Raw genomic sequence first — 26,191 nt, forward strand, 5'->3', positions numbered from 1 at the left:
GGATTCCAAAGACAAATTTTGGAGGCAGATTAACTGTCAGTTAATGATTGCCTCTTGGCATCATTTCTATTATCATATGTGTGAGGAGGATTATAATATTAATTGTTGTATTTGCGTGGCCATTAACATAAGATTCAAAAGCACAAAAGAGACTCTGTTCTATAACTTCAGAATTTTATACAAGAATTTGGGGCTACACCTATGGACTGTGATTTACATCTTTGGGTACTTCTACTTGCTGGTCAAAATGGGTGGTAATTTAAATAGGAATGAGCCCCCAGGATGCGAAAACTAGAAGAGTGAACGAAAAGTTTGGAGAAGGCTTCATAGATATGGCTTTACTGACTATATGGAAAAGCTTCATGGAAGCATAAATTTGGTTTCATATGGTTTTGCTAGAGGCTAGAATAACAATAGAGTCACCTTGTTCGGGGAGATATGGCAAATTGATGAGGAGCTGATTGTAGAGGTCACGGGTCTTCAGAAGGAGCATACTAAATTCTACAGAGACCGAAAGTATGTAGCCGAAGCATTCAAAAACTTCTCGAAATCGGAGGATGAGAAGGGCAAGCTTGTTAAGAAAGACAACATCTCCTACTACACTCCTCAATAGGTAAAGCCCTTTTAGCAAAACATTTTAAGGGTTTTAATTGATTTTCTCACTATAGATGGTAGATTTACTAAAATCTATAACTATCACTTTGCAATTCTTAACCACTTCCGTCATGGGGCTAAAATTTCCCTGCCTTATTACTTAGTGTCCTCTTTGAATGAGAGTCTAGCTGACCACCCTAAAAAGCCTAATTCTTACCCTATAGCCCATCAGGGGCTTATATTGCTCATTTATGAATATATGAAGGATAAGGCTAGGGCTACCAAAGATGAGCCCCTGATCACCAATGCACAAATTTCTAAGAGCGGCAAAGACTCTAATTCGGATGAGGATCAACCTAATGTCCCTACCCACAAAAAAAGGAGAGTTGATATAGATAATGTGGAAATAGAGGGACATGGTGATGTGGAGGAGGAAAGGGGGAAGGATATTGATACAAAAATGGAGAGTGAGAAGGATGAAAATGTTGATGAAAAGGAAGAAGGGGGAAACTCTAAAAACCCTCACTCTAACCCTATGGGCTCGGGTAGTAGGAGTGTCTCTCTGTCTAAGGAGGATGAAAACCCTAACTCTGTGGGCATTGAGCAGGGTAGGGATTTTGTGAATACAATCCTGAATACTGCCTGTAACTGTGCTCTGGAATCCTTCAATTTCCAGAAATGGGTTGTTGACAACATTACCAGTATGAAAAGTAAACAGAGGGACTTGGAAAATAAGATAAATAATTTGATTAAGGATACAAATTCTGGCAAAAAGAATGAGGAAACAAAATTAGTGAAGCCAAGGAGGAAGTCAAGATGGAGGATTGGCAGGAAAAAGACTTGGTCAAAGGGGATCTGAAACATCTGGAGGATGTTATCAGAATTCTAAAAGAGCAGACTGAGGAGGATAAAGACAATATCAATACCCGGGTTGCCTACATTGAGAAGGCTCTAAAAAGTTTCATGAACCACAACCTTCTGGTCCTAAAAGTTTCATCACAGAATATGAATGCACTAGTGGAGCACTTGGAGAGGAAAAATCAAGATAAAAAATTGGTAATCATTGATGACGTACCAACTTCCAGCTCCACTCATCAGACTTCCAGGTGAAGGACAAGGTAGAACACTACTAAGATGGAGACCAAATCGAAAGATATCTAGCTAAGACAAGAGAGAAATGATCTGAGGGAAGCGGCCAAGGCAATGATGCTTCTAGTTCAGAATGCCAAGGAGTCTATAAAATTATTCAATTGATATGTAATGCTAGGTTTGGGAGGCCAATTTCTTGTTGGCTCCTTGCTGTCTTTTTTTCCTAGCTATTGGTTTTTGTGCTGGTCTTTTGCAGTTGTTTTGTCTTGTTTCTTTATTGTCTATCTTTTGTTATGTAAGCGGGTTTTGGGTCCCTTAAAACCTATTTTTTCTTAATCAAAAACTATATTTGAAAGCTAATGGAAGCTCCTAATGAAAAAAAATCTAATAAGAGAACTCTAAAAGACTTATCCAATTTATTTATATTATTAATTGGTCTTTTGGGTGTCAAGGGTAGGGCCTAACCCTTTCCATTGTAAAGCCACAAGCTAAAAAGGGAAAAATCAAGACTCAATTAAGGTATGATGATAATAATGTAAACAGCCTCAATCGATCCATTGGGGTGAAAAGGATTCAACTGGGATGGAAAATTAAAAATAGAAAATGTAGGCAAAAAATGGAAACATAAAAAAAGAATGAAAAACAAAGAAAAAGTTACAAAGAGCCCCAAAGTTTCAATCAAAAGATGAAAGAAAAAATTAAAGAGAGAAAGATGAAACCTAAAAATTGAAAACACTGACAGAGATAAGAGATTCCATTTACTTGGATTCATTGACAACAAAAGGAAAACATAAAGACAAGAACTAGCACACATTAACATGTAGGAAGAACAAAGGCACAAAGGAAAAACAAGCACACACATGGAAATGAGAAACCCAACAAATGTGAGAATACATGAGGCAAGGAGATAATGATCACAAGGGAAATATAGAAAAGTTGTAGAGCTCTTAAAAAAACATGAGTAATATGTTCAGATGATGCTCAAACTATGGATTTATACTTTTAGCATCATAAATTGTATCCACATGCAATTTCATCTTCACCTAGACCTCACCTTGGTGCTTTATCTTTTGATGCCCGATAGATGTTTTGATTTTTCTCACACCACCTCACAAACCTGCAATTTCACCATATTCCATGCCTTCTCCCCAAATATGAATCTTGATTATCAAGACTAGGATGTTGGGCACCTTGGTCTTGAGCTAGGACCAAGGTGCCAATTGTTGGAAAAATGGTGCCTCAACCTTGCATTTACATGAGGTTACCATTTATAGTAATTTTTCATTTAAGAATTAAATGTTGCAAAATTCTCCTAGAAATTGGCTGGTTAGATAAGCATTTCAGTAAAGTTTCGCCACAAGATCACAACTAGTTTTGAAGATATTAAAGTTTTCATTTTGGAGGGTTGCGATTAAAGGTTTAAACTTAATTTTGGGGACTTTAGACCCTCCCAAATTCCTTGAAAAGTGGGCATAAATGATGTATTTGTTTATGAGGCAATAGATCACTTCATGAGCTTTTAGGCACTTCAAATGGTTCGTCAATTGGACACACGGTTCACAAGTTATGGCCTCCAAAAGTTTGTACTCCTGAAATAGGAAATATAATTTGTATTGCACACATGAATAAGATTTAAAAGGGAGGGACATGTGTTGATGTGTGTTTTAACACATCATAGGGCATCTAGATTGGAGATAAGGTCATCTATACTTTATTGGGTGGTTTCAGCCCATGGTTTTGTAATACCGTTTGATGGTTTCTTGTATTGTATCTCCTATCTATGAGGTGCGTGAGATAGAGGTTGTGTGTAAGAGTCTTATGGCTATTGAGTTACCTCTGAATATCTGATTAGTGGCACTCCTGAGAAAATATTCCTCTGCAATTATATTATAATCTATTTTTTCTTGCTGAATAATATATTGGGCAGCTTTTGGAGTTTGGGGTTTTTTCTCCCAAAAGGGTTTTCCCCATGTAAATCACTATGTTGTGGTTTGAATGTTATTATGCCTATTTCTATTTTATGTAATTGTTGTGATGATCTATAAATTTTTTTGCATTACCCTCCTCTCAAGGTTAGTGTAGGAAGTTGTTCCACTACCTAACTTCCTTACACCAGTGCCTTGGTTCTCTCAATTAGGACCCAAATTTGGTCCTCACAATAGCCACATCAAGTAAGCAGAAAATTGGATCTTGTGTCAGCCTACTTGAAAGATTCAAAACAAATTCAGATATTCAAGTATAAACAGAGGTCTACCCCTCTCATTTGAAATCCTAAGTAATCTCCTAAGATAATCTGACAACTCTATGATCCTAATTACACTCTAGCAAAGTCAGTTCAAGTGAGAAAGCAATTAGACATTCATCAAGCATTGGAGAAGAAGTGAAGTCAATTTCAAGCATTCAAGATGGCATCAATGACCAACCTTTTATAAAGACAATCTATAAGACATCCTAAAACCCTTGCATGAGGATTCAAGCAAGCTTCATCAAGGTATACATTTCAATTATAATAATCAGTGCAAGGAATAACAATCTTTTCAATAACCATATAAAACCAATAACCCACTTAGATCAAGTAAATCATCACTAGAGAAATAGACATGAAACACAGACAAACTAGACAAGCCTCTAGACTAGAAAGATAAGTCTCAGACAACAAAAACGACTAGCAAAGATTCATAACAACAGAGTGGCACATTTAAACAATGATCCAACACATTCATTGACTAGTTTAGTTTACAATATTCTATGATGCATTTGATACTCAAAATAATAGATTCCTTAAACAATTGTGTATTTACATAGAAGACTGGTGCATAGACAACATACTATGATGCATTTACCAAAATCAATAGTGCATTTAACTAAAACAATGGTGCATACAATTCATAGATTAGAAAATATACTTAGTAGAGTAGTGTGTATGATATATAGACTAGTGCAAATGACAAATACTCTAGCACTTTCATTCACCAAAATGGTGCATTTGTAACAGAGAGTCCAAATTGACTTAGATGCAAAATAAAATAAAATAATAAAGACCAGAAATGAAATGAAACTAAGTTATGACACTAGCCAAAATATTGCAAGGGCATAATTCAAGTCAGGGAAAGAGAATACAACATAAAGTAAAAGACCACAAAGCCAAATCTACTACAAGCTTCTCGACTTCATACCGAAGCTCATTCATAGGGTCAAAAATCCTCAGACAATCAAAGAACTTCAAAATTCTCTTATGGCTACTCAAAATAATATCAACACAAAAATACAAGATGAATAGGTCCTCTTAGGTAATGGATACCAAGATCTTTAAGAAACAAATATAAATCCAACAGACCAATAACTCACATCAATACACAGTAAAAAGAACCCAGAATCCATCAGCAACATTTCATTACAAGAAATAAAACCATTGTATTTACTAAAGCATAGAATCATTTGTTTAAAACACAACAAACCTCACTTTCCTCCACATACAACAAACAATCATTTTATAAATAAAATGCATAGAAAGGTTTAAATCCTCCAACCTAGAAATGAAGAAATGGACTAGAGAAAATTATAGAAGAGACACGACCAAGCCAAATCCATAACCAGCCAACACAAACATGACTTCAAGAAAATTTAAATCCAAGTTCCAATCTTTTACTTAGAGGAAAAATCCATCCAAAACTAAAATTCCAATAAATCTCTAGCCAAAAGGAAATTCCTAAAAATCTCAAATTGATGTAGCCATAATTGGTAAACCCTCAAAAGAGAACTGACTGGATTATGCAGCAAGAGTAACATAATGAAAGCAACAAGAAAAAATAGAAAGATTACATAATTAGATCATATTATTGTCTTAGAACCTCTGGAAATCGACCGGTTATCATCATACAATCATCATAGAACATCTAGTAGTCAACCGGTTGCATGCAAGCTGCAAGCCAAATACAATCTATCTGGAACTCTTAGAGTCAACTTGATCCCTAATCATGAATCTAAATATTTCTTCTAATTCCGACTACTTCCCTACAAATTATTACATAATACCCAATATATACCCTTCGGAACATATTCGGGTCGGCCACAAAATATTACATTTACCAATGTAGGAAAATGGAACGTGTAACTAGGTCGGCCCTAAGAATGAAAGAAATTCCTCTGGAAAATAACAAACAAGAAGTATAGATCAGTAGGAAGGTTGGCTACATGCCAAAAAACATCAGACAAGACCCCAAATAGATCCACATGCCAAGAAACCACTTCGGAAATGAAGGAAAACCAACCGATAAGCACAAGAACTATCTCGGAACCTAGAAACAGTCAAACCAAGAGTGATAACTAGTTGGAAAAGAATCCAAATGGACTAAAAAATATTGAACTAAGCACATGAACCAGCCTGGAAACTGAAAATAGGATCTACAATAAAAATCAAGTAACTATCGATAGGAACACAAAAAATTGCATGCTAAATTGAACAAGAACTAAACTGAAAGGAAAAAAATTTGGTTGATGCAATATTTCTCATAAACTAGGGATGCTCCTGAATCAGACACCCCAGGTAGAAAAAGATGTTCCATGAGAGGCAACTCATGAACATCGAAAAGGATTTGCGATAAAGACCCAATGCTCATTTTTTATCCAAACATCTTCCTTATCTGCAAACCTCTTCTTTAGCTTCTCCGAGACCTCAACCAGATTCTCTAACCCCTGACTCTCTTTGTTTCTCTTCCTTTGCTTTAGATCTGCACATTGTCTCTTTTTACTACTCTCTTTCCTCTGCAACTCTGATTTGTTTCTACCACAAGATTTCATCTTGTTTGTCACCATAATCTTTCTGTCATCTGGTTCTATCTGTCCATCGGGCTTATCTATCAGATCCTTCTACAAACTCATGCCATCTTCCGGTATAACCTCTGCAACTGGTTTCTCAGTACTGCCACTTCTCTCGAGATTCAGGTTCTTCACCTCCTCTTTCTCTTTCAAAGAAGTAAATATGAACTTCTACCCATCTTTCTAAATAGTGATTAGGTTTCTTCTACAGTCATAAATAGCTCTTCTATCAATCTGCCAAGGTCTTCCAAAAAAGACATGACAAGCACTCATAGATACAACATCACACAAGACCTCATCCCTAAAAGGCCCAATATTAAAATTCACCAAACACTACTCCTTTACTTCTAACTTTTAATCATCTTGTAACCAGCTTACCTTGTAAGGATAAGGATGCTCAAGCCTCTTCAATCCAAGCTTCACTACCATCTCCTCAGATACCAAATTATTAGTACTTCCACTATCCACAATAACCTTGCAACACTTACCACTTGATTTGCACATAGTCTGGAAAAGACACTTTCTCTGAGTAGATCTAGTATATTCACTGCTCTACTCCATCATGACTCTTATGAACATAAGGGATTCTACTTCCTTTGGTGCACAGTCAGTTCTGGTAGCTTCACCTTCCAATTCCTCATTTTCCACACAACTTCTTGCCATTTCTTTCTTACATTCATAAAATCTATGTTCGGTTTCTCCACATGAAACATTTACCGGTAAATTCTCTACTGGTATTGCCACTGCCTTTCCTGTATGTTTTTTGTTTTGGTTCTTTACTCCACTTAGATTTTGATTCTTCTTCAATATCCTGCTTCTCTATACTCATTTTCCCCTTGAATCTCTCCTTCCCTCTAGGGTTATTCAACTGTCTTCTTCTCACCTTTTCCTTAGTCTTCAAAGCGTATCGGTAAGCTTCTTCAACTATGGAAACCCTCAACATATTTATCTCATCCTAACTATTAAATGCAAGTCCATTTATGTACCTCGCCACCTTTTCTCTATCCATCTCTTTATGTCTAGATCTAATCATCACCTTGTAGAATTCCTCAGTATACTCTTTCATAGTCATGTTTCTTTGTTTCAGGTTCTGCAACTTCTTGAAAAATTCCAACTCATAGTCTCTCGGTATGAACTTGGCCTTTAATCTTGCAACCATCTGTGTCCACCGGGTGATCTTTATTTCTCCATTATCCTCTCTGTCTTTCTACAATTCTTTCCACCATAAGGCAGCATGCCCTTTCAACTTAGTCTATGCCAACTGGACTCGTTGCACATCCTTGACATCCTCATACTCAAAGTAATCCTCCAACTCTCTGATCCAATCAATCAGATCCTCTGGGTTCAACATTCTAGAAATGTTTGAAACCTCAACTTTATGAACTTTACTCGCTTGTATCACTGCTCCTAGTAATCTTTCCTCTCTTCCATCTTTTGGTACTTTAGCCTCTTCCTCTTCAAGCTCTTCATCGGCTTCTTCATACTCATCCTCAGACTCCAGATTCCTCCACAAACTAGCCAATGCATTGTGGATCTCATTCCTTGCCTCATTCTTGAAATCCTTCATCATCTACTCTACCCTTCAGGGATTCATCCTTCTAGGTGGCATCTCCTCTTCGCTCTGGTGAACTGCCTCAACTCGGCAATCTGACTACCGATTCCAATTTCCTCTCACTTGGTGACCTATTAAACACACATGTAACCTGCCTCCAATCAGTGATCTATCCACCCAAAGGAATTCCTCAAGGTTCGCAAACAATTCTTCCACCAACTGGTTCATAACTAGCTCTGATACCAATTGATGCAGCCATAACCGATAAACCCTCAAAAGAGAACTGACCAGCTTATGCAGCAAGAGTAACATAATGAAAGAAACAAGAAAACATAGCAAGATTATAGAATCAGATCATATTATTGTCTTATAACCTCTGGTAATCAACCAGTTATCATTATACAATCATCATAGAACATCTGGTAGTTAGCCGGTTACATGCAGGCTACAAGCCAGATATAATCCATCTGGAACTCTCAGAGTCAACTGGATCGCTAATCATGAATCCAAATATTTCTTCTAATTTCTACTACTTCCCTACAATTTATTACATAATACCTAATATATACCCTCCAGAACCTATCCGGGTCGGTCAGAAAAGATTACATTTACCAATGCAAGAAAATGAAACGTGTAACTAGGTTGGCCCCAAGAATGAAATAAATTCCTTTGAAAAATAACAACCAAGAAGTGCGGATCAGCAAGAAGGTTAGCAACATGCCAAAGAACATCAGACAAGACTCCAAATAGATCCACACACCAAGAAACTGCTCTAGAAATGAAGGAAAACCAACTAGTAAGCACAAGAACTATCCTGGAACCCAGAAACAGGCAAACAGGGAGCGATAACTAGGTGGAAAAGAATATAAATAGACTAAAAATATGCAATTAAGAACATGAACCAGCTTGGAAACCAAAAATAGGATCTACAATTAAAAGCAAGCAACTATTGACACCTACCAACAGGAACACAGAAAACTACACACTGAACTAAACAAGAACTAAACTGAAAGGAAATATTTTTGGTTGATGCAAGATTGCTCATAGACTAGGGATGCTCCTACATCACAAATATCCATATTTAAAAATTAACCAAAAACCATACCTCATCACAACCAAATCAACGATAATTAAAAATATAATAAACTTTACCAATCATTCGCAAAAATTAGGATAAAATATTATAAAATAATATTAATCTCCAAATACAACTCCAAAGGACCAATAATAAAAGAGGGTAAGTAAAATAAATAAATAAACAAATAAATAATCAATTAAATAATATTATCTTACAAACACAACTCCCAAAAGGCCAATAATAACAAGGGGTAAGTATGTAAACAATTAAACAAATAGATAAACAATAAATGAATAAATAAACCAACAATAAATTATTGATGCAGCCATAACCTGAAGGATCCTCAAAGAGCACAGTCTGGATTGTGCAAAAAGAGTAACAAAATGGAATCATAAACATAAAACATAAAAATCAGAGACATCTTCATCATCATATATTCATCAAAGAACATCTGGTAACATCCGGTTACATGCAGGCTCATACGCCCAGTTACAGACTACATTCCAAAATACAATTCATCTGGATCTTCAAGAGATATCCAAATTAAAAATTATGAATCTAGATCATCATACTAATTAGATATCTCCCAAAGGATCACATACAACAATATATATACCATCCAAAACACATCCAGGTTGGCCACAAAAGATCACATTCTCCAAAACAGGGAAATGAAACCTGTAAAAATAGGTCGGCCCCAAAACGCGAAGATCTCTTCCACCAAGAACACAAATGAAGTGTGGACCCCCAAGGAATATCGACCAAGGACCCAAGAAAATTGAGCATGGTTCCAAATAGATCTGCAAGCCAAGAAATTGCTCCAAACGAGAAGAAATCTCAAACTAGTTGTTAAGCTCAAAAACTGCTCTAGGAACCAAGAATAGCCAATCTAGAAGCAATAACTTGTTGAAAAAGAATCCAAATGGACTGCAAATCTAGATCAAAAAATAAGAACATGTCTAGAAGCCAAGAATCTAATTCGCAATAGAAAATAAATAGCTACCAGAGAATTTTGGAAGAAACACATAAACTACAACACAAAATTGAACAAGAAACAAAACCAAATATTTTTTTTGATTGATGCAAGATTTCTCATCGACCGAGGATGCTCCTACATCAGACACCTCATGAAAGTTGAAAAGGATTCGTAATGTAGACCTCATGCTCATTTCTGATCTAAATGTCCTCTTTGTCTACAAATTTGTTCCTCCTTACCCCTTCCGGTAACTCAACTGAATTCTCCAACTTCTTTTCCACTTCTCTTCTTTTTCCTTGCTTCATATGTGCACACTATCTCTTTTTACCACTCTCTTTCTTCTGCAAATTTGATTTATTTATTCCATCAAAACTCTTCTTATCTACCATCACAACTCTAACTTTGATTTTTTCTAGTACCACCTTGCTAACAGACTCATCTACAAGATCCTTCTTAAGATCCATACCATCATCCGGTATAACCTCTGCAACCTACTTCTCATTACTGCAACTCTTCTCAAGACTTGAATTCTTCACTTCCTTCTCTTTCTCCTTCAAATAAGCCAAAGTGAACTTCTACCCATCCTTCTCAATAGTGACCAGGTTTCTTCTACAATCATAGATAGCTCCTCTATCATACTACCAAGGTCTACCCCGCAAAACATGACAAGCATTCATAGGCACAACATCACATAAGACTTCATCCTTGTAAGGCCCAATATTAAGATTCACCAAGTACTACTTTCTCACCTCTACCACATGATCATCTTGCAACCAACTCACCTTGTAAGGAAAAGGATATTTAAGCCTCTTCAAACCAATCTTCTCTACCATCTCCTCTGATACCATATTTTCAATACTACCACTATCCACAATAATATTACAACACTTACCTCCTGATTTGCAAGTAGGTTTGGTTTCTTCTTTACTCTACTCTATCAAGAATCTTCTAAACATAATGGATTCTCCTTGCTTTGGTGCTATCATGCTCTCACCTACAACTCCAATATTTAGATCTTCACTTGCTAAGATATTCTTGTTAGACACAATACACCACTGAGAGGGGGGGGGGGGTGAATCAGTGGTTCTCAAAATTTTCCCTTTAGCTATCCTATGTGAGCATACCGGTTAATAGTTCTAACTCAATGCAGACTCATTAGTTAGTGGGGAGACCAACATAAATGCAATCACACACAAGAGGTATCACATAACACTAGTGGTGCAGGAGCACCTGAGCACCTGAATGCTCAAATCACAACAGGTATAGCATTTTGTTGCAAATTAAGCATGTGTGTTTATTTTATGCTTCTAGTAGGTTTAATAGGTTTGTTTTGTGGTGTAATGAGGTTTGGAACTCATTTTGTTTAAGAGTTTCCAAGATTTTTGGTTTTTGCTCAGTGGGCCAAAAATTGTCAATTTTGGGTCCAAATGAGCATTTTTGAATTTTTTTGATGTTGTAAAGCCTTGAAAGGCATTGGAGCATGTTTATTTAGTGTTTCTAAATGATTTTGATTCATTGGTTTGAGTGCCAAGTCACCGGAAGTCAAAATGCAATTTTTGAGCAACAAAAGTTGTCAAAAAGTTGTCAAAAGTTGTCAAAAAAGTGGTTTTTGGTGGTTTTGGTTAGTTCCAGCTTGTACCTATCCATACAAGGGATTCAAAAAGTTGGCACATGTATATAAACCATGTTCCAATCATTGTATGGGTTGTTCATTTTGGAAAATTAAGAGAAATACTTATTTTGCTCTCATTTTTGTGAGTTTTTAACTAGTTTTCTGCACTTTTGAGAGTACAATCCGTACCATGGCTCCATGAGTCCGTACTAATCCTATTTTTCATTGCTGTGATCTCTCTTGATGTTTTAGTAGTGATATCTGATCTTTTCTTGGGGTTTGGAACAAGTTTTGTTTGAAGTGCTCTTGAGAAAGGCATTGTTTTGTGGTTCCAATGGAAGATCATTCATGGTCCAACTAATTTCTTCAAAGTCTCTTCATCCATGGCTTTGAGGGAATTTTTTGGATCTGTACATACTGTACCATACATCCATTTTCCTTTTCTAGCAATGTACAAGTGTTTGTAAGCCCATGGCAAGTGTGTGAAGTGAGCAACTTGGCTTGGGTATTCTCAAATTTGTTTAAATGGTACTTTGTTGTTCATAGCACTGTACCTTGAAATGTTAAAGAAGAAACAAGTTGGCAAGAGACAACATTGTGCTTTACCATCCTTGTCTCTCTCATGACTTGGTTGGTTACACGAAGCAAAGGTGTAATCAGATTGTAAAAATAGTGTATCACTGTTTCATGGATAAAACCTCATTGCCAACCTCCCAAATGGATAGTGTGGAATGATGGATCCCTTTTCTATGCATCATGGAAATGTATTTGCAAGTGGTTCCAATGTTAAGTTGACAAGTTACACAATTTGATTGTAAAGGACCTAAATAAGGATCCAAGAACAGTGTACTCTTTGTCACAGTCATATAATATTGTCATACTTTGTGGCATCCTTTTGAGTGTTCAAACTTACAAGCTCTTTGGAGAGGTTATAGGCATTATTATATCTTGCCATTAACACATGTTTGCAGGCCATGAACAGATTGAAGAAGCAGGTCAAAACAGAGAAAGAAAGTTGTCACAGTTTTAAGGCTGTAAAAAAAATAAAAACAGTGAAGGTGGGTGTATGAGCAAACAGTCCTAAGAAAACCTTTCCTTATTTGTATTGCAGGGTGTTACGACTTCTAACAAGGCATTGTTTCTTCTATATTTGTTAAATCTTCATTGTATTTGCTTAACCAATGTTGGAAATGCATGTAGAACTTTGAAAAGTTGTTGTCCCAGTCCTTTAGACTATTTTTCTGTGTAAGGGCAGCAGTGTGGCACTTGTTTGATATAATGACAATATTAGAAGATAAGTTTTGAATCTTTGGATGTGTTTGGCATATGTTAAAGCAAGGATTGAAGAATTTAAGTTGGCCTAGTATCATGAAGAAAACTTGTAAATTGCAAACCCTCACTAAAACTTTCAAAAACCCTTGAAAAGTGCCTATTTTGTGGGACAACACTAAAATAGTCCGTACAGTACTTGCCATAGCAAAAATCCTTGAGCTTTCATCATCAAATGACCACATATCCAAGGGTTTTCCATGAAGTTTAGCAGATTGAGCAGGGTGAACAAATTTCACTAAAAACTAGGGCTAATTCTAGTAGCCTTTTTTGGAGCAAATTTGACAATTTCATGAAATCGGTAAGGAAGGAGAAGTAAATGATTGTTTCAAATCATCAAAACTGATTAGTTAAGACCTGAGACACCCTACTACAAGCTCCACAGCATTGCATTAAGTCATTTGATCAAAATGACCACTTGAACCTAGAAGTTGCCTTGAGTAAACCAACGTTCTTTGCATCCAATTTGGATATTTTCATTATTGAAGGGTAAAGGACAGTCATCATACTTTGCAGACCTGTTTAGATGCTCAGTCAACACATTAATATGATTGAAATCCTTAAAGGTGCAAACAAGATTAGGTAAACCATGGTTCTCCAACAGTTGCCCATTCCGGGAAGAGAGGAGATTCAGCCAGTTGGACAACCAAACTTGTTCATTTTTGGTGACACTCAAGAGGACCTCATTTCAGACTTGAATGCCTTAGCATGGAAGGTAAGAAGGAGTGATGTCCAATACAATAGTGTGCAAGTAGTGTTGAATAGAGAGGAGGAGATAGGAGAAAGGTTTAGAAGAATCCCATTTGTGCCTAGGGATTGATTTGGGAAGAACATTGAGAACAAAAGCCCACCAACTCAAAGAAGACTAACCTTCCTCTATACCTCCTCATCATAGTGGTATCAGAGCCAATTCAGATTTGGGTTGAGAGATTAGCATATGTCTGGTAGTGAGTCAGTGGGAGACAACACCGACAACATGGTAACCAATGCAGAGTTAGCAAAGAGGATGGAGGATCAGGGTGAAGAAAATAGGCTCCTTAGGGAAAGATTACAACAACTTGAAAGAAAGTTGAACCAAGTAGAAGTCAAGATTGAAGAAGTCAGTGAGAGAGTAGAAAGTGCTGAAGATAAGAAGGAAACCTTAGAGGAAGAAGTCCCAGAACCAGATCCAATCTTGGATAAAGAACAAGAAACCTTTTTACAAGCTTTGAAAGCTTTGACTGGAAAGGCCCTAGATGGAGTGTCCCTTTTTAGTGGTAAGATGGAACCAGAAGCACTAATGGAGTGGATAGAGGGTCTAGAGAATCACTTTGAATGTGATGGCATTACTGAAGCACAGAAAGTGAAGGTAGCCAAATCCAGAATGAGAGGGGCAGCCTTGACCTGGTGGAAATTCATCCAAGAGGAAAGGGTGAAAGAGGGAAAGAAACCCATAACCACCTGGAAGAAAATGGTAACTAAGATCAAAGACACCTACATGCCTGAAGATTATGAAATCCAGTTACATAGGAAGAGACAAAACTTGAGACAAAAGGACCTAGATGTTAGTAGTTACACTGAAGAATTCCAAAAACTAAGCCTTAGATCTAAGGTACAAGAAGATGAAAATGTCAGAGTAGCTAGGTATCTCAATGGGTTAAGATGGAATATTCAGGAAGAGTTAAGCCTATGGTGTCCCAACACATTACAGAAGTGTTATCAATTAGCATTGAAGGTAGAAGAAAGAAACAAGAAGAAACAAGAACATAATGGGAGAGGCAGAGGTAGAGGAAATAGAGGCAGTCATAGAGGCAGTTTTGGGGGAAGGTACATAGATCATAGGTCCCAGGGAGAGTCTAAGCTTATTGAGAAAAGTGGGGATTCTTAGAGCAGACCCAACTATAGGCGTAGGGGATAAGGCAACCCAGGAAGGGGTAGATCTAATGGACCTAGAAGAGGTTCATACTTCTCCATAATGAAGTGTTACAACTGTCAGAAACTAGGCCATCCGGCATATAGATGCCCAGAAAAGCCAAGCTCATCTCAAGGAGGTGATAAGAGAGTCCATTTTGTGCAAGAGGAAACCACACCAAATCAAAGGTGTCTACCATCAGAAGAAGGGGAAAACCTCATGATCAGGAGGATCCTCATGAAAGAGCCATCTCAGAAAGATATGTCTCAAAGGAAAGCTCTTTTCAGGATCAAATGTAAGATCCAAGGAAAGGTGTGCAAAGTTATCATTGACTCAGGATCAGCTGATAACATCATATCAAAAGAAGCTACTACAAAACTTCATCTACCTAGAATACAACATAATGAGCCCTACAAGGTCACATGGTTGGAAAAAGGGCAGCATGTATTGGTGAGTGAACAAACATCGGTAGAGTTTAACATAGGTGAGTACCAAGATAATATTTTGTGTGATATACTACCTATGGATGCTTGTCATTTGCTTTTAGGAAGACCTTGGCAATTTGATAGGAAAGCACAATATGATGGAGAAAAGAACTCATACTCATTTTTCAAGAATGGTATCAACTATAAAATTCAGTCCATTAATGAAGGAAGTGAGGGCAGAAAACCACAAGTTCCCAACACTTTGTTAGTTGGTGAAAAAGAGTTCATCCATACCCTAAAAGAAGGTGATGGCATAGGTTTTGCATTGGTAACGAAACTAGTTGATGAAAAGAAAGAAAGGAAGATAGAAATCCCAAATGAGGTGCAGCAACTTCTAGATCAGTTTAAGTCAATTGTTAATGATGGTCAACCAACCTCTCTACCTCCTCAGAGAGCCATTAGCCACCAGATAGACTTCATCCCAGGTGCATCCTTACCAAACAAAGCTGCTTACAAAATGACACCTGAACAAAATCAGGAAGTGGCAAGACAAATCCAAGAGCTATTAGACCAAGGAATGATTAGAAAGAGTATTAGTCCATGTGCAGTACCCACAGTGTTAGCACCTAAGAAAGGTGGGGCTTGGAGACTTTGTACAGATTCAAGAGCAATAAATAGGATCACAATCAGGTATAGATTCCCCATCCCTAGGATAGAAGATCTTATGGATTGTTTAGGGGTAGCCAAATATTTTAGTAAGATAGACCTAAAGAGTGGCTATCATCAAATCCGCATCAAAGAGGGGGATGAATGGAAAACAACTTTCAAGACAAATGAGGGGTTGTATGAATGGCTAGTCATGCCATTTGGGTTAACGAATGCACCCAGTACATTTATGAGATTGATGAATGAGGTGTTACATGACTTCATAGGCAGGTTTGTAGTTGTGTACCTTGATGACATCTTAATTTTCAGTCAAACCAAGGAAGAACACCTCCAACATTTGCAGATTGTCTTACAAAGATTGAATGATGAACAACTTACTATCAACCTAGAAAAATGTGATTTCCTTAAGCAAGAGCTGGTCTATTTGGGTTTTGTTGTGTCAGGGGGTGATTTGAAGATGGATCCAGATAAGGTAGAAGCCATAGTTAATTGGCCAACCCCTAAGAATGCTAGTGATGTCAGGAGTTTTCATGGACTTGCTCAATTTTATAGGAAATTTATTAGAGGTTTCAGTGAAATATGTGCACCTATGTTGGAAACCATTAAGGGTGGTGTGAAAGTGAAATTTCAATGGACAGAAGCAGCCAACAAGGGATTTGAATTGCTGAAAGTCAGAGTTGCTACCCAACTAGTGTTGATTCTACCTAGTTTTGATAAATTGTTTACCTTAGAGTGTGATGCAAGTAATATTGCTATTGGTGCTATTTTGAGTCAGGATAATAGACCTGTTGCATTTTTCAGTGAGAAGCTTAATGATGCTAAGAAGAAATATTCTTCATATGATCTTGAAATGTATGCTTTGGTTCAGGCACTTAGGAAATGGAGGCATTATCTGCTTCCTAAAGAATTTGTGGTTTACACTGACAACCAGGCACTTAGTTTTCTCAATTCACAGGATAAGCTTAGTCACAGACATGTTAAATGGGTAGAGTCTTTGCAAGCATATACCTTTACTTTGAAGCATAAGAAAGGATAGTGTAATAAAGTAGCTGATGCATTGAGTAGAAGGTTACTTACTGTTCAAGAAATTCAGATTAGAAGTATTGGTATAGAATGTTTTAAGGATTTATATCCACATGATTCTGATTTTGCTGATATTTACAAAGTTTGTCAAGATTTTCAGAATACTTTTCATAGTGAATATGCTGACTATACTTTGCAGAATGGATTGTTATTCAGGGGTGGACAATTGTGTGTGCCAAAAGGTTCAATGAGGGAGAATCTGATACAGGAAAAGCACAATGGTTGCTTGAGTGGTCACTTTGGTCTTAATAAGACTTTGGAATTGGTTCAGAGGCACTATTTTTGGCCTAAGATGGAGGCAGATGTCAGGAAATATGTTGAGTAATGAATGGTATGTCAGAAAGCCAAGGGTACTAGCTCTAATGCTGGTTTGTATCAGCCTCTTCCCATACCTTCTAGGCCTTGGGATTGCATTAGTATGGATTTTGTGGTAGGTTTGCCCAAAACAAAAACAAGATGTGATAGTATTTTTGTGGTTGTTGACAGATTTAGTAAAATGGCACATTTCATACCTTGCAAAACTACTAATGATGCTAGTCACATCGCTTTTCTTTTCTTTAAGGAAGTTGTAAGAATTCATGGTTTGCCATCCAACATTGTATCTAATAGAGATGCTAAGTTTTTGGGTCATTTTTGGAAAACTTTATGGAAGAAATTGGGTACTAACTTGTCTTTTGGCTCAGCTTACCATCCACAGATAGATGGCCAAATAGAAGTGGTGAACAGAACATTGGGTAACCTACTCAGATGTCTTACCAAAGAATATGGGCAAAGTTGGGATCAACTCATCCATCAGGCAGAGTTTGCATACAATGACAGTGTAAACAGATCCATTGGTAAGAGCCCATTTCAGATTGTTTATGGAATGCATCCTAGAGGTGTTTTTGAGCTAAATGATGTAACTAATTTGCAGCAAGTGAGTGGTACAGCAGAAGATATGGCACAGTTTATGAAAGAAATTCATGAGCAGGTACAGAAGTCTTTACAGGAAACTACTCAAAAAGTTAAGGAGAGAGTTGATGCTTCAAAAAGAGATGTTCAATTTTTAGTAGGTGATTATGTGATGGTCCATCTCAACAAGTCACGATTATAGAAAGGAGGTCCTACTAAGTTGCAAATGAGAAGAGTAGGACCATGCAAAATCTTGGCTAAATATGGCCATAATGCTTACAAAGTTGATTTGCGTAATGAAGTTTCTATGTCTCCTATTTTCAATGTGTGCAGATTTGGTGCCATTCAAAGGGGAGCTACCAACAGATTCACAAAGAGTTTTAGATATTTCTCATTCCCTTTCTGATCTTTCTCTCCCCTCTTCTCCTACTCCCATTCCTCAGCAGGTACTAGATTCAAGAATCATCAAGAAGACAAGACACCATACGTACATGGAGCATCTTATCAAGTGGAAGGATAAACCAGTTTCTGAAGCCACTTGGATACCTAAAAGTGACTTTCTCAAAGCTGGAATTCCTCTTTCTTTACTACCCAAAGGAGTCACATGACTTCTTTGTCCTTAGGGGAGTATGGTGCAGGAGCACCTGAGCACCTGAATGCTCAAATCACAGCAGGTATAGCATTTTGTTGCAAATTAAGCATGTGTGTTTACTTTATGCTTCTAGTAGGTTTAATAGGTTTTTTTTGTGGTGTAATGAGGTTTGGAACTCATTTTGTTTAAGAGTTTCCAAGATTTTTGGTTTTTGCTCAGTGGGCCAAAAATTGTCAATTTTGGGTCCAAATGAGCATTTTTGAATTTTTTTGATGTTGTAAAGCCTTGAAAGGCATTGGAGCATGTTTATTTAGTGTTTCTAAATTATTTTGATTCATTGGTTTGAGTGCCAAGTCACCGGAAGTCAAAATGCAATTTTTGAGCAACAAAAGTTGTCAAAAAGTTGTCAAAAGTTGTCAAAAAAGTGGTTTTTGGTGGTTTTGGTTAGTTCCAGCCTGTACCTGTCCATACAAGGGCTTCAACAAGTTGGAACATGTATATAAACCATGTTCCAATCATTGTATGGGTTTTTTATTTTGGAAAATTAAGAGAAATACTTACTTTGCTCTCATTTTTGTGAGTTTTAACTAATTTTCTGCACTTTTGAGAGTACAGTCCGTACCATGGCTCCATGAGTCCGTACTACTCCTATTTTTCATTTCTGTGATCTCTCTTGATGTTTTAGTAGTGATCTCTGATCTTTTCTTGGGGTTTGGAACAAGTTTTGTTTGAAGTGCTCTTGACAAAGGCATTGTTTTGTGGTTCCAATGGAAGATCATTCTTGGTCCAACTAATTTCTTCAAAGTCTCTTCATCCATGGCTTTGAGGGAATTTGTTGGATCTGTAAATACTGTACCATACATCCATTTTCCTTTTCTAGCAATGTACAAGTGTTTGTAAGCCCATGGCAAGTGTGTGAAGTGAGCAACTTGGCTTGGGTATTCTCAAATTTGTTTAAATGGTACTTTGTTGTTCATAGCACTGTACCTTGAAATGTTAAAGAAGAAACAAGTTGGCAAGAGACAACATTGTGCTTTACCATCCTTGTCTCTCTCATGACTTGGTTGGTTACATGAAGCAAAGGTGTAATCAGATTGTAAAAACAGTGTATCACTGTTTCATGGATAAAACCTCATTGCCAACCTCCCAAATGGATAGTGTGGAATGATGGATCCCTTTTCTATGCATCATGGAAATGTATTTGCAAGTGGTTCCAATGTTAAGTTGACAAGTTACACAATTTGATTGTAAAGGACCTAAATAAGGATCCAAGAACAGTGTACTCTTTGTCACAGTCATATAATATTGTCATACTTTGTGGCATCCTTTTGAGTGTTCAAACTTACAAGCTCTTTGGAGAGGTTATAGGCATTATTATATCTTTCCATTAACACATGTTTGTAGGCCATGAACAGATTGAAGAAGTAGGTCAAAACAGAGAAAGAAAGTTGTCATAGTTTTAAGACTGTAAAAAAAATAAAAACAGTGAAGGTGGGTGTATGAGCAAACAGTCCTAAGAAAACCTTTCCTAATTTGTATTGCAGGGTGTTATGAATTCTAACAAGGCATTTTTGCTTCTATATTTGTTAAATCTTCATTGTATTTTCTTAACCAATGTTGGAAATGCATGTAGAACTTTGAAAAGTTGTTGTCCCAGTCCTTTAAACTATTTTTCTGTGTAAGGGCAGCAGTGTGGCACTTGTTTGATATAATGACAATATTAGAAGATAAGTTTTGAATCTTTGGAGGTGTTTGGCATATGTTAAAGCAAGGATTGAAGCATTTAAGTTGGCCTAGTATCATGAAGAAAACTTGTAAATTGCAAACCCTCACTAAAACTTTCAAAAACCCTTGAAAAGTGCCTATTTTGTGGGACAGCACTAAAACATTCTGTACAGTACTTGCCATAGAAAAAATACTTGAGCTTTCATCATCAAATGACCACATCTCCAAGGGTTTTCCATGAAGTTTAGCAGATTGAGCAGGGTGAACAAATTTCACTAAAAACTAGGGCTAATTCTAGTAGCCTTTTTGGAGCAAATTTGACAATTTCATGAAATCGGTAAGGAAGGAGAAGTAAATGATTGTTTCAAATCATCAAAACTGATCAGTTAAGACCTGAGACACCCTACTACAAGATCCATAGCATTTCATTAAGTCATTTGATCAAAATGACCACTTGAACCTAGAAGTTGCCTTGAGTAAACCAACGTTCTTTACATCTAATTTGGATATTTTCACTATTGAAGGGTAAAGGATAGTCATCATACTTTGCAAGCCTATTTAGATGCTCAGTCAACACATTAATATGATTGAAATCCTTAAAGGTGCAAACAAGATTAGGTAAACCATGGTTCTCCAATAGTTGCTCATTCCGGGAAGAGAGGAGATTCAGCCAGTTGGACAACCAAACTTGTTCATTTTTGGTGACACTCAAGAGGACCTCATTTCAGACTTGAATTCCTTAGCATGGAAGGTAAGGAGGAGTGATGTCCAATACAATAGCATGCAAGAAGTGTTGAATAGAGAGGAGGAGATAGGAGAAAGGTTTAGAAGAACCCCATTTGTGCCTAGGGATTGATTTGGGAAGAACATTGAGAACAAAAGCCCACCAACTCAAAGAAGACTAACCTTCCTCTATACCTTCTCATCAACTAGCCTATATGAGGAAAACCCAAGATGGAAAAAACCTCGGTGAGCAATGTTGTTGGAGTCTACTACTCCAATCTAACCTCACAATGAAAACAATGTTACAAAGTTTAGTGCACCAACCTAAGGAGCACCAACCACTGACTTTATGGGCTACAACCCAAAGGAGAACCAACCCCTAACTTTAGGGAACATACCCAAGGAGCACCAACCCCTGCATCGAGCTACAACTCAGTGTTCTTAAAGTAAATGTCAAATACAAAAGTAGTTATCTTGTTACAAGTGAATCTTGCAACCATTTCATATACCTTACTCTATCAGTGAGATACCTTCTCTGCAACACCGACTCACTTCTCTTGCTACTCTTCACCTGTTTCTTCTTTGTTGGTAAGCCCTAGTAGTGCACCTCTTCTAATCTTCTTCTCTGGAGGATCTCCTCCTCACTGATTTTCACTTTACCAATGCTAAACTCTAGCAGTCCATTGTTTGCCTTCTCTGCAACTCTCTTCCCTCTTGCTCTGCCAGTATAACCACTATCAGTTCTACTCTTCACTCACCCTCTTGTCTCAGATACTCTCTAAGTACTTGGCTAATTTTCTCTCACATGCAGAAGAAACACTTAATCACTTTGCAATAGCACAAAATATTTTTCTCTTCAACAACAACAAACAATGTCTTTCGCTCACATATTTATAGCCTAGGTTTCCCGTCAAAAGACAATTCAAATTTTAGGTAGGGGTTTCTTCACCATCCTCGAGGCAAACCAAATCCAATTAGATCAAGCTCGATTTGATCTCCTTGGTAGCCAACTATTAATCTTTGCCATTGTCTCACCTTCCAATACACATTTTCCAAATATAGGAAACACGATCCTTTACCTTGACCTACATCTATCAATCCACCATTAATACCTCTGCTATTTCCTTCTCAAGGTATTCTCACAATCTGATCTTCTTGCTTTGATCCAGGTGCCAACAACTCCCTGATTCTTCTCTATTGTTCATTCTTCCTTGAGCCACACACCTCTGACCTGATCCATAAATCACGTGATCCATATTCAATGCACATCTGTAGAGATACCTAACTCTACACAGAACTTCACCAACCTCTGCGATCTTGCCACCTTGACTTCATGTGGCATCCACATCCATCAACTATTAACTTTTCTCTTCAAGTCAATCCAAATAGGATCACCGATAGAACACTCTACTGGCTCCTCTTTCCTATCGGTTTACTAATCCTACCGGTATCACCCATTCTATCGGTTAGCTCATCATGTCTTCTCTTTGTTGAACTACCAGTGGAACACTTAAACTGGTCTTGAGACATGACTAACGTAAGCGTGTTCATTTTGACAAAGTGGGGAGTCTTCTGCATCTGCACCTTGTCCATATTACCGGTGGATATGCATACCAGTAAGAACTCTTGATGACACCATGTCATCAACCTTCACCGACCTCCATCTTCAATCAAACCATTCTACTCTGATTGCATATGCTTAGCCTTGCCTTCTCCCTGATAAATTCTGATCATTCCACTACCGATTTGTCAAGGTGACAAACACTTCACACTTCCCCTATATGTTGGTATTATGGATGTGCAGCATTGGTTTTATCATTGATGTCAACACTTATCAACACTTATCCTTCTGGAGATCTTTGGTTATGGACCGACATGCATTATCTATTCCAAATCAGCACGACACATTATGGAGATGATTTAATCAATTGGTATTGTTGTAATTACATTGAGCTAACATGATGCATCGCATCTTGACTTACTTGTAATTGGTTCTATGAACTGGTTGTATCTGGTATTTGTATTGCTTTGGCATTTGATGTCAAAGGAGGAGAGATATCTATGAAAAAACAAACATTATCCTTTGGGGAGAGATTATTCATTGGGGGAGAGATATATACTCTCTGCATTTATTTTCATATCTATTCTGAAGATTTTTGGTTTTTGGCATTTTGTTTTGGTACTTAGATGTTTTTCCATATTTGTGTCGCCATCAATGCCAAAGGGGGAGATTGTTGGTATTATGGATGTGTTGCATTGGTTTTATCATTGATGTCAACACTTATCAACAATTATCCTTCTGGAGATCTTTGGTTATGGACTAGCATGCATTGTCTATTCCAGATTAGCATGACATGTTATGCAGATGATTTAATCAATTGGTATTTTTGTAATTACATTGAGATGACATGATGCATCACATCTTGACTTACTTGTAATTGATTTTATTGTAATATTCTTAATTAGCTGACCTACACATTTGGTCTTAGGTTTTGGTATATATGTAAGATCTCATTTGTGAGATGATGTAAGTGAGGTAAAAGGTAGAAGATATATGGTTATGGTATTGTAACATGGTATGTGTGAATATTGAAGATCATATGAGCATACCATAGAGAAGGTGATGATCAGATCTTAACTAGTATTGAATCCAGCATTGGAGATGCTACTTTGAGAAGTACATTATCATTGGATTTAATCATTCAATTGTAGTCAGTGTGACTCCTATTTTGTGATTGAGCAGTGAGCTCTAAGCGGTTGGCCTTTCTGCATGTGCAGACCCCATTTGTACACATATACTATCTACAGTAGTATCATCTGATTGTGGGTAAGGTTTCCCACCATGTTTTTTCCCCTTATAAGGTTTCCACTTACAAATCTTTGTGTTTTGTGGATGTTGTTTCTCTTTTTGTTTCATGCATTAAGTTTCATCGGTATTAATATTTACTGTTAATCTGTTAACTGGCATTAAGTTTGGTTTACCAGTATTATGTATCAAGTTTGATTAAGTTATATTTGGGTTGAAATTAATAGACAAATGATTCATTCCCCCCCCTCTCATTTTCCTCCGAGTCCTAACACTGTACTGACATCTCAACATGCCTTTTTAGTTGGTCTAGTGCGCAACCCTGCTCTCATGCACTTGAGGCATTCCTTTTGTTTCACCAGTGGATCCAGTGTGATCCTTTGAGCACTTGACTTTACTTCTTCTTCCTTATCTCACCAAACTATGATGCACACAATGCATGATAGGAGATAAGATTCACTCTTCATCCGGTAGGAGTCCTATTATTCTGCAACCTCACAACATAATACCAGTTCATTCTTCTCCTCTAGTGTTGATGAGATTCAGGTAACATTTTGTCTCTTCATCACAAACAACCACTCAAACACCATGATCATCATGTTTGTACACTAGTCATGACCTTTGCAAGCTGAGAACCACTCACTTGGTTGATCTGACTTCCCCATGTCAACACATCACTTACCAGTTGACACTCTTTCCTTACCAGTGATATAGTCTACCGGTATTGATCACCTTACCATCTCATCTACACAAGTCAGGCACTAACCTGTGTATCGGTGACTCCCGAGGTCATCTTCCTTACCTTACCAATGTTTTGTAACACAAGGTGAGATCCAAGATATCTCAACTTGTACTCCTTATTGATAGTGTTTCACATACATCTCTCATGCTAGTAGGTAATCCTATACTAGTTGACATCATTGACAACACAATGCCAACAATCTGCCCCTTTGGCATTGATGTCAACTCTTGTAGTATCTAGCATACTACATAATCCTTCTCCCCCTTACGGTGATCTATGGATTCTCACACATGTAGTATGCAGTATACTATAGTCATTCTTCTCCCCCTTTGACAACAATGACAAAGGGAACTGTTAGGAAATCATTCCTCCCAATTGTTACATTTTGTTACATTTTCTCAAGTCAAGGCACTGCCGGTCAACCTGCATCACCTCCTGTTTGATACAAATTTCTTTAGGAACCAAATTTTATTGTTCTACCAATACAACCAACTAGAGGATAGGTAGATACCCCTTACAATGAAATTCTCTTGGGTACTCCTACTATAATTTTCATCATCTGCAATTTGGGCAGTCAGTATCCTTATCAGTTCAAGCATGTCGGCTCTGCATCATGAGCACTTGAACTCCCCCTGAGTTACACATCTTAGGTTCTCAATACCGGTCAGGTCCAATACTAGGACTCCAATCTTCACCATATACTGGTTGAACTATGCATATATGATCATCTGATGATCCTTCAGTTCCATTGTATCCACCACGACTTATGACATGATCTTGAAATCACTCAATGCCATACAATGACATCATCATGCCATAAAATAAACCGGTTAGCCCAAAAACATGCAAGCTTGCATGATCAACCATGGGGCCAACATATGTCTTTTAGATCTTCATCAACACCACCTGAGACATAACTTCACATACCATGCTATAGGCACTATTGCAATGATCTCCAACCTCATTGTCTTACATAACCTGCAAGTACCTGTTAGCAATCATACCGGTAACAATCTGCACATATCAGTTTCTTGTACTGGCCCATTATCACTATCAGAGCACCTTCCTATGACTCTTGACATCTTGTGTCACTTGGCATCTGATTCCAATTGTTATCTCATCATACTTTGACTCAGTAGTAGTGATCCAACTTTCATTTGTAGGTGTGTAGTCAAGGAAGTATCTACACACACCTATCATTTCATTTTCATCCTTCATACTGGCAACAACATGTTCTTCCATATTGCCTTCTTCACTGAGGGGTTGAATGATAAATTCAATGTACTACTCCCCCTAAGGTTCTGCATCTCCTTTAAGCCTTAGGAGATATCACTTGTGCATTGAATGCACAGTGTCGGTCCAAGGTCTTCTTTCTCCATACCTGCTTGTCCTCATTTTTCTTCCCCTTTTCAGTTCGGGGAGAAGGTTTCTTCTTCTCCTGCTGATTGATCCTTACACTTCTAGATTCTTTATTATAGCCAGAAGTAGTACTGTAGTAGCACACAACATCCATCCCAACTTCATGATTAGGGAATCTTATATCATATCAGTTTTCTCTTCCTTTTCTAATTATACCATTTTGGCTGGATACTGGTTTCC

The sequence above is a fragment of the Cryptomeria japonica genome, chromosome 4 (genome assembly GCF_030272615.1).
Source record: "Cryptomeria japonica chromosome 4, Sugi_1.0, whole genome shotgun sequence".
Lineage (NCBI taxonomy): Eukaryota > Viridiplantae > Streptophyta > Pinopsida > Cupressales > Cupressaceae > Cryptomeria > Cryptomeria japonica.